The 8198-nt window shown below is 50.4% G+C and overlaps 1 pseudogene; it reads left to right on the top strand.

Moving 5' to 3' along the window:
* Positions 1-6097: 6097 nt before the first annotated feature.
* LOC124652486 lies at positions 6098-7772 on the top strand (annotated as a pseudogene).
* The last annotated feature ends 426 nt before the right edge of the window (positions 7773-8198 follow it).

The following is an 8198-nucleotide window of genomic DNA, read 5'->3' as shown; positions in this document are numbered from 1 at the left end:
CATTGATTGATTTCTTACATAAGGAGCCGGATTTCTCCCAAAAGGAAGCACTAGGGGACAGCATGGCCCCGCCTACTGCTACTGGTCCTGTGCTGGGGATGTCCTATCTATGGGCCGTCGCCGCCCTCGCCGTCGCCGTCGTCTGCCGCCGGCGCTACTCCCGGCTTTGAGGCTGCGACCCGTCGCTCCAATGGCCGCCGACCGGGCCTTCGTTTGATCCTCGTCGTCTTCGTCAGCGTCGTCATCATCACTTTGTCGAAGTCGCCGAGGGTTTCCCGGCCGGGGGCAGAACCGCTTGGCCGGGGGCTCGTCGGGAGGGAGGTGTCGTCCCTCCTCCTCCTCCTCTTCTTCCTCCTCCTCCTCCTCGGGAGAGGGAGAAGTCGGGCAGGAGAAGCGATCGTCGTCGCTCTCCTTCTCCGCTGTCCCATCGACGAGGAAGCGGAGGTCGCTCTCCCCGTCGGTCAAGGACTTGTCGTCCTGCTGACCAAAGGGAAGAAGTCATGGCTAGACTCCTCCCCGGCCGCAATGGCGCGGCGGGTGTTCGCTGCGTGGACTTCCGCCGGGGTTCGGCTCCGGCGCTCGGCTCGCGCGAAGAAGAGGGCTGGGCGGAAAAGATCCGATGGACGCAGCTGCAGTGAGGCAGAGGACGCATGGTGGCACGGAGGGCTTTGGAGTGCTAATGCGAAGAAGATGCGGGGGAATATAGTCAGTGCGGGAGCGGTTGAATAAAAGGGGACATATAGTGGAAGTTCAATGCGACAGCAGTTTCCGAGGAAGTGGTGCCTAAAAAAAAAACTGCCAGGTCACGCGGAGAAGTTGAGAAGGCAGGGCATCATGATGACGGATACTGCAACAGTTCTGCCACGACATGACCCGACGAGAAAGAACGTAATGATTTTGGAAATGTCATTTCCAAAACCAGGGGGGCATGTGTTATCACCAGAATTTGACCAAGTCAGAGGTGGGCCGCGATCAAGATGGACTCGGAGAATATATATATATAGAGAGAATACGTGAATCGGCCTTTTGATACCAAGTTGGGCTTAATTGCCCGGTATCGTAACATATTAGATCGTATCTTAGTTTAGAAGATAGAATCTTACTCGTGCACGGTTTGGTGCACGCCCACATTAGAAAGTCCGCTGGACTATAAATATGTACCTAGGGTTTATGGAATAAACAACAACCAACGTTCAACCACAAACAAATCTCGGCGCATCGCCAACCCCTTCGTCTCGAGGGTTTCTACCGGTAAGCATCATGCTGCCTAGATCGCATCTTGCGATCTAGGCAGCACAAGCCTGCCTACGTTGTTCACGCGTTGCTCGTCTGAAGCCTTTTTGATGGCGAGCAACGTAGTTATCTTAGACATGTTAGGCTTAGCATTGTTCTTCATGCTGCATGCTTTCGTAGTGCAACCCTTGCATGTCTAGCCGCCCTTACGCCTATCTCAGGCGTAGGGGCGGCACCCCGCTTGATCATAGTTTGGTAGATCTGATCCGTTACGATTGCTCCTTGTTCTGCAAGGATTAGTTTAATATCTGCAATAGTTAGGCCTTACGAAGGGGGGAGGATCCAGCGGCACGTAGGGTGTCGTTCGTTGGCCCTAAGCGGGATGTTCCGAGGATCAACCTCGTGTTGGTTTTTAGGCCTTGCTTAGGATCGGCTTACGATCACCGTGCGTGGCCGCGAGGCCCAACTCCGGAGTAGGACGATCCGATTATGCGGTGAAAACCCCACATCGTCGTAGATCTCATTAGCTTTACCTTGATCAAGCAGGACCACCATATATTCGGACACCCCGTCTGAATCATGGGTGGATCGGCTCTTGGAGCCGATTCACAGGATAACCTCGAGAGCCGATCGAGGCTCGTATTTAACGTGTACGTGTGTGCCCCTGCAGAAACTAAGCGAGGCATCATCCACACCTTCCCCGACTGTGGTATAGGTCAGGTGGCACGCCCTTGTGATAAACATCGGTGCGTGCGACCGGAAGGCTTTGCGGGCCGTCGCTCGAGGGACTAGGGCCAGCAGCAGCCCTAGTTGTTCCCGGCTCTACGGTGTTGCCCGTCTCTACCCGCCGGTGGGCTTCGACGTCAACAGTTGCCCCCCCCCCCCGAGCCTTATCCAAGTTGCACGCAGCAGCCGGCCCGATTCCAACAAAATCGGCCCCCAAGAGCGCAGAACCTTCAAAGGTGAGCGTGCCCCGAGCTTCTTCAGTTCAATTCTTGCGCCTCGCTGGTCAGATCGGCTCATCATCTATGGCAGGCTGACGCAACTTCCGGTGAGGATGTCCTCCAAAACTTTGGAAGTAACAACCTCTGAAAGTGATAGCTACCAAGTCGCCACCTTGGTCATGCCCCAGGAAAAAACGTCACGACTCGATTTGCTTCGTCATCGGCCGTTCATGGACCTAGAAGAGACATACTCTCTTCGTGGGGCTCATCCTTAACCTGATCCGCACGTCCATGCTGCTCTTGTTGCTGGTCAGGGCTGTGATCCCTCGCACTCTGCTCCGGCCGGTATTGCGGACAAATATTAGCGTCTTCCATGAGAAAAGGGCAATTCTGGTCACCAAAACCGACGCTTCGCCGGCACTGCCGAGCCTCTTGAGTCGATGACCATGCATCGCTGTTTATCCTCAAGTCGATGTCCGCGCATCGGCCGTGCTTAAATTTTCGAATTTTGTGCTTAAAATTTTCGAATTCTTTGATTTTTTTACGGCTGATTTACCCATGTATCGGCCCCCATACTTCATCAGAGAATATATCTTGAATTGCTTCAAACTTCATATCCTCGTGTTTTATCCATCTAGGTGCCCCCCCGAGCCGATTCTCATCAAGAGAATTGATGGTATCGGCTCTTTAGGTATCTCTACTGGATCAAACGTTGAACCCAGGCAGAACGGATGGTGAGGGTAATTTTGGCCGATTGCTGGAGTCGGCCTCCACGTTGCTTATTCAATGAAGGTTCTGTAATGTCCCTCCACAAATTTTTGGGGCCGATCACGAGGATCAGCCTCACCACATTTGTCCATCGATGTTGCTCTTGTTACACGGTCAGTCCGGTGGATAAAACCAGCCTAACCCCGTTCTTTGTCATGTCGATGCGCTCGCAGTCGTCCAAATTGATGCCCGAGAGTGGCTCTTGGCCTGATGTCTCCCAAACGTCCATGCCGGCCGTTGAAATTCTCGGCGGAATCATCTCGCGTGGACGACTTCTACTTCATCTCCATCCCACCGTATTAGGCATTGGTGCATCGTGGATGGAATGCAACGATTTGCGTGGATCCAATCTCTCCCTAGTAGTACAAAGCATAGGTGCTTTTGCTGTCGACAATAAAGAACGTCGTAGGGACAGCTTTTCCTTCCTACGGTCGTATCCACATTCGTAACACCTTGTGCGTCGTATGCTTGGCCGTTGAAATCGCTCGCTGTTACATTGGTCTTGATCAGATCCGAGCCGGAGCGTCCCAACCGACGTAGCATGGAGTGTGGCATAATGTTAACCGCCGCTCCGGTGTCCACCAACATCTTGTTGACAGGCTGCCCATTGATGTAACCTCGCAAGTACAGGCCTTCGCATGCTCCGTAGCTTCTTTCTCGTGGCTTCTCAAAGATGACCGGCCGTGGGCCGCAGTCCAATTGTGCCACAGGTGCTTCATATATTCTTGGAGCGCTAAACTCCGTTGGAAGGATGAAGACCATGTTTGTGCCAGCCGATGTCTCATCATCGGCTTTCCTTTGCTTGGGGCGCCACTCTTTTCTTTGTGGCCGACCTTCTTCGTCCAGGGTTCGCTGAATTTTGGCGGCCAAATCAGGCCGTGCCTTCCTCAACGTGTGCAGGTATAATCTTTCAGCTTCCTCCAACCCACGCAGACGCTGAACCCTTCGCTTCTGGGAACGGCTGAGCCCATCAGGGCACCACCTTGGCCGATGATACTTGTCTTCTTCATCATCGTCCTCTAGTTCCTCGAGATCTTCCACCCGAGCGGACTCGAGATGCTTGTTCCGAGGCGGGAGAGGCCCTAGACGCTTGAACACGGACACGTTAGCCGCATCCTTCTTCCTTTGTTTGCATTCTGGGCAGTTCTCGATTGTTGGCAATCGGCTCATTCCTCGAGTCCCAGCAATGTTTGAAGAAAGGACAGTCCCAGAGTGCCTATCCATGTCATCCTGCCCCTTGACCTCCCTCCAGCGTGACGATTGTACCCGTCGTCGTTTCTATCATGCCGACGGTACCTCCTGTCCTCTGCATCAGACCGACAAATTCTCTCATCATCTACGTCGTAGCGCCGACGTCGGTCGTACTGTTGCTCATATTTGTTGAGGAGATGCACGGAGAGTGGACGTTGATACCGCACGCTTCTCACTTCCTCCTCTCGTCGTGTACCGTCTGTCATCATCTTGGGGCCGGTCGCGCGGATCGGCCTCCTCTTTATCCTTGCCACGGGAGTGGCTGCTTTCTGCTTCATCTTTGCCATGGCGGCTTGCAAGCCCTGCCATGTTGACGCCAAAGGGGAACTCTGGCTCGTATATGGAGTGGCTGAGATCCACCATGTTGTCGCCAGGCAATGGACGTGTGTTTTCATTGAGCTTGATACCGTGCGAACGGGTCTTCTCAAAGGAGCCGATGAGTTCGGCTTCGAGGGTTGCCTTGATCTCGTCATGTTTCTTCTTGAGCTCATCAGGCAGATCCTCGTACTTGACCGGAGTGCTTTCCGCCATCTCGGATGTAGATGGCGATGTGGTGGATGTCGAAGGTTGTCCCACCGGGCGTGCTGCAATGTGTTGACGTCGAAACCCACCGGCGGGCAGCGACGGGCAACACAAGAGAGCCGGGAACAACTAGGGCTGCGGCTGGCCCCGGTCCTCGTAGCGACGGCCCGCAAAGCCTCCCTGGTCACACGTCCGATGCTATCGCAAGGGCGTGCCACCCGACCTATACCCGGTCGGAAGGTGTTGGATGATGCCTCGCTTAGTTTCCTCGCATGGCATACACGTAAACATTAAATACGAGCCTCGATCGGCTCTCAGAGTTATCCCGTGAATCGGCTCAAAGAGCCGATCCACCCATGATTCGAACAAGGTGTCCGAATATATGGTGGTCCCGCTTGATCAAGATAAAGCTAATGAGATCTACGACGATTTAGGGTTTTCACCGCATAATCGGATCATCCTACTCACGATTGGGCCTCGCGCTCGCGCACCGGTGACCGTAAGCCGATCCTAGACAGGGCCTAAAAACCAACACGAGGTTGATCCCCGGAACATCCTTTCTAGGGCTAGCAAACGTCACCCTACACGCCGCTGGATCCTCCAACCCTTTGTAGGGCCTAACTATTGCGGATGTTAAACTAATCCTTGCAGAACAAGGAGCAACCGTAACGGATCAGATCTACTAAACTATGATCAGAGGTGCCGCCCCTACACCCGAGATAGGTGTAAGGGCGGCTAGATGCATGAGGGTCGCACTACGACAAGCATATGATACGAAGAACAATGCTAACCCTAACACATCTAAGATAACTACGTTGCTCGCCATCAAAAAGGCTTCAGCGACGAGCAACGCATGAACAACGTGGGTAGGCTTGTGCCGCCTAGATCGCAAGATGCGATCTAGGCAGCATGGTGCTTACCGGAGAAACCCTCGAGACGAAGGAGTTGGCGATGCGCCGAGATTTGTTTGTGTTGAACGTTGGTTGTTGTTTATTCCATAAACCCTAGATACATATTTATAGTCCAGGGGACTTTCTAATTCAGGCGTGCACCTAACCGTGCACGGGTAAAACTCCGACTTCTAACCGACACGTAATCTAATATATTACAAGATACAAGGGCAAACTAGCCCAAACGTTGCATACGAGGCCGATTCACGTATTTCCTTTATATGTAATCTCTAAGCCCATCTTGATCGCGGCCCATCTCCCCGATTTAGCCAAAATCTGCCGATAACAGTTGACTCCGCATGGATTTGACCCACCCAATACTAGAAGGAGGCGTGGAAGACGGATTAAATTTTTGGCGAGTGGATAGAGCACGAGCCATTAGAAAGGTGGTCTTTGCTGCATGACACACATGGAGCTAGGTATGGAGTGATGACTACCAACCTAGCTGAATCATACAACTCCGTGCTTAGAGGAAATATGGCATTGCCGCTGACAACCCTTGTGGAGGGTATTTTATATGGCACTATAAATTATTTCAAAGAGAGACGCCAGTTGGCTGAGAGTCATATGCTGGAAAATCCAAACAATCCTTACTGTAAGTCCATTATGGAATATATGGATGACAAGATGAAGAAGGGTATGTCACACATTGTTCTAGCCATCGGTAATCAGGAAAGGAGGTTTGAGGGTGCGCTTACCTACCGATAAGTTTGGTTGTGTGAATGCGGTGAGAACACATGAGGTCAGAATTGGAAATGAAGAATGGCCATCGTGTGAGTGCACATGCAACAAACCGAAGTTGCTTCACCTTCCATGCTCGCATGTGCTGGCAGCTTCTAGACAACTAGGGATGGACTCAATCTCTTTCATCTCTCCATATTACATGAAAGAGTCTGTGCTGAACACCTGGACCGGTTAGATGGTAGGATATAGAGTTGTGGGAAATTTTACTACGGTGATACCAAATGAAAGGCGGTACATCCCTGACCCAAGGTTATTGCGGACAAGTAGAGGTCAACGGGAGACAAGGCGCATTAGGAATGATATGGATGAGGCCGAAGCGGGTGGTCCAACTAGGCAATGTTTTCCGTGCAACTAGTTTGGACACAGGCAATCGAGGAAGGCGTGGGAGGGGAAGAACTAGAGGGAGACAGGTAGCAAATTTGTAATATGTATGAACTATGGTTTAATTTGTAGTATGTCTGAACAATGCTTCAATTTGTAATATGTATGAACTATGGATTAATTTGTAGTATGTCTGAACAATGCTTCAATTTGTAATATGTACGAACTATGCTTTAATTTGTAGTATGTCTGAATAATGCTTTAATTTGTAATATGTATGAACTATGCATTAATTTGTAATCTTTGTGATCAATGGTTTAATTTTTACTATATCCGAACAATGCTACAATTTGTAATATGTATGAACTAAGCTTTCTGTGTGAACAATGGTGTTATGTGTGCAGATATGGTGGCCCGATCGTTGCTTGATCCAGTGATTGATCAGAAACATCATGCAGCGTACTTGGAGGCTGATCCGCAGAGCCTCGAGCCCCTGCAGACCCGTACTCCAAAGAAGAACTGGATGATACATCCTGAATGGGTTGACAGGTACGTGTTCAATTGTTTGGCTTCAAATCAGATCCACCTGCGGTTCAACTTAAGGCAGTCGACCTGGTGGTCTTCATAAATAAGATAGCATTGCCCCTGTCAATCCAAGCTTTCATGACATTTTCCCGGTGTAGCTGAGCATTGGAGTTGGCTCAAGGTGTGTATCAACATCCTCGAGGATGCGGAGAAGTCAATGGCATCACGATTACAAGACTTGAAGCTGGGATCGCAGTGCTGGAAAAAGAAACTGTGGGCAGACAACCATGTCGACGAATTCGTCTAGCATGAGATGACACTGCTGAAAGCAACGCTCCTCAAGACAAGAGCGAAGCTACTGATGAGGAGAGGGTTATTTGACAGTGCCTACGAGTTGTGCAGAACCTGTATTAGTATCAGGACTGTCATGCTTGGCCACACCCACAACCAGACATTGGCGGCTCAGGAGACACTTGCAAAGGTAGTTAGATACATGAGTAGACGACGCAACTGAGAGGACGCAGAACCATGTGAGCCATTTGACATAAATACCCAGATTTCATGTTTGGTAATTTGAGGTATCAGTAGTTCAGTACTCGGCATTCTTAATCGCGACATGTTTTGTTAGATCGCATAAATAGCTAGTCTGTTGAGGTCATGTGTGACTTGACAATTTAACGAACTTAGTATGCACAGTTTTTCTACTGAATTCTACCACATATTTTCTAGATGTAAATTTGAGTAATATGGATGAGTTCTGTGATGACTCATGTGACTTGGAGATGTTATCTGCTAGCAAACTACTGATTGTTTCTGCTGAACATTTCAGAAGATAACTACCGCATGGCATCTTTACTTCGGGACCACCCCTTGTGAAACTGCTTGATGCAATGCATTTTTTAATGCTATTCTTATTCTGAATCTCTCATACAGTTCAAGT

Source organism: Lolium rigidum, chromosome 5 (genome assembly GCF_022539505.1).
Source record: "Lolium rigidum isolate FL_2022 chromosome 5, APGP_CSIRO_Lrig_0.1, whole genome shotgun sequence".
In the NCBI taxonomy this organism is placed as follows: Eukaryota; Viridiplantae; Streptophyta; class Magnoliopsida; order Poales; family Poaceae; genus Lolium; species Lolium rigidum.
The sequence above is the reverse complement of the archived record's forward strand: the minus strand, read 5'-3'. Positions and strand labels throughout refer to the sequence as shown.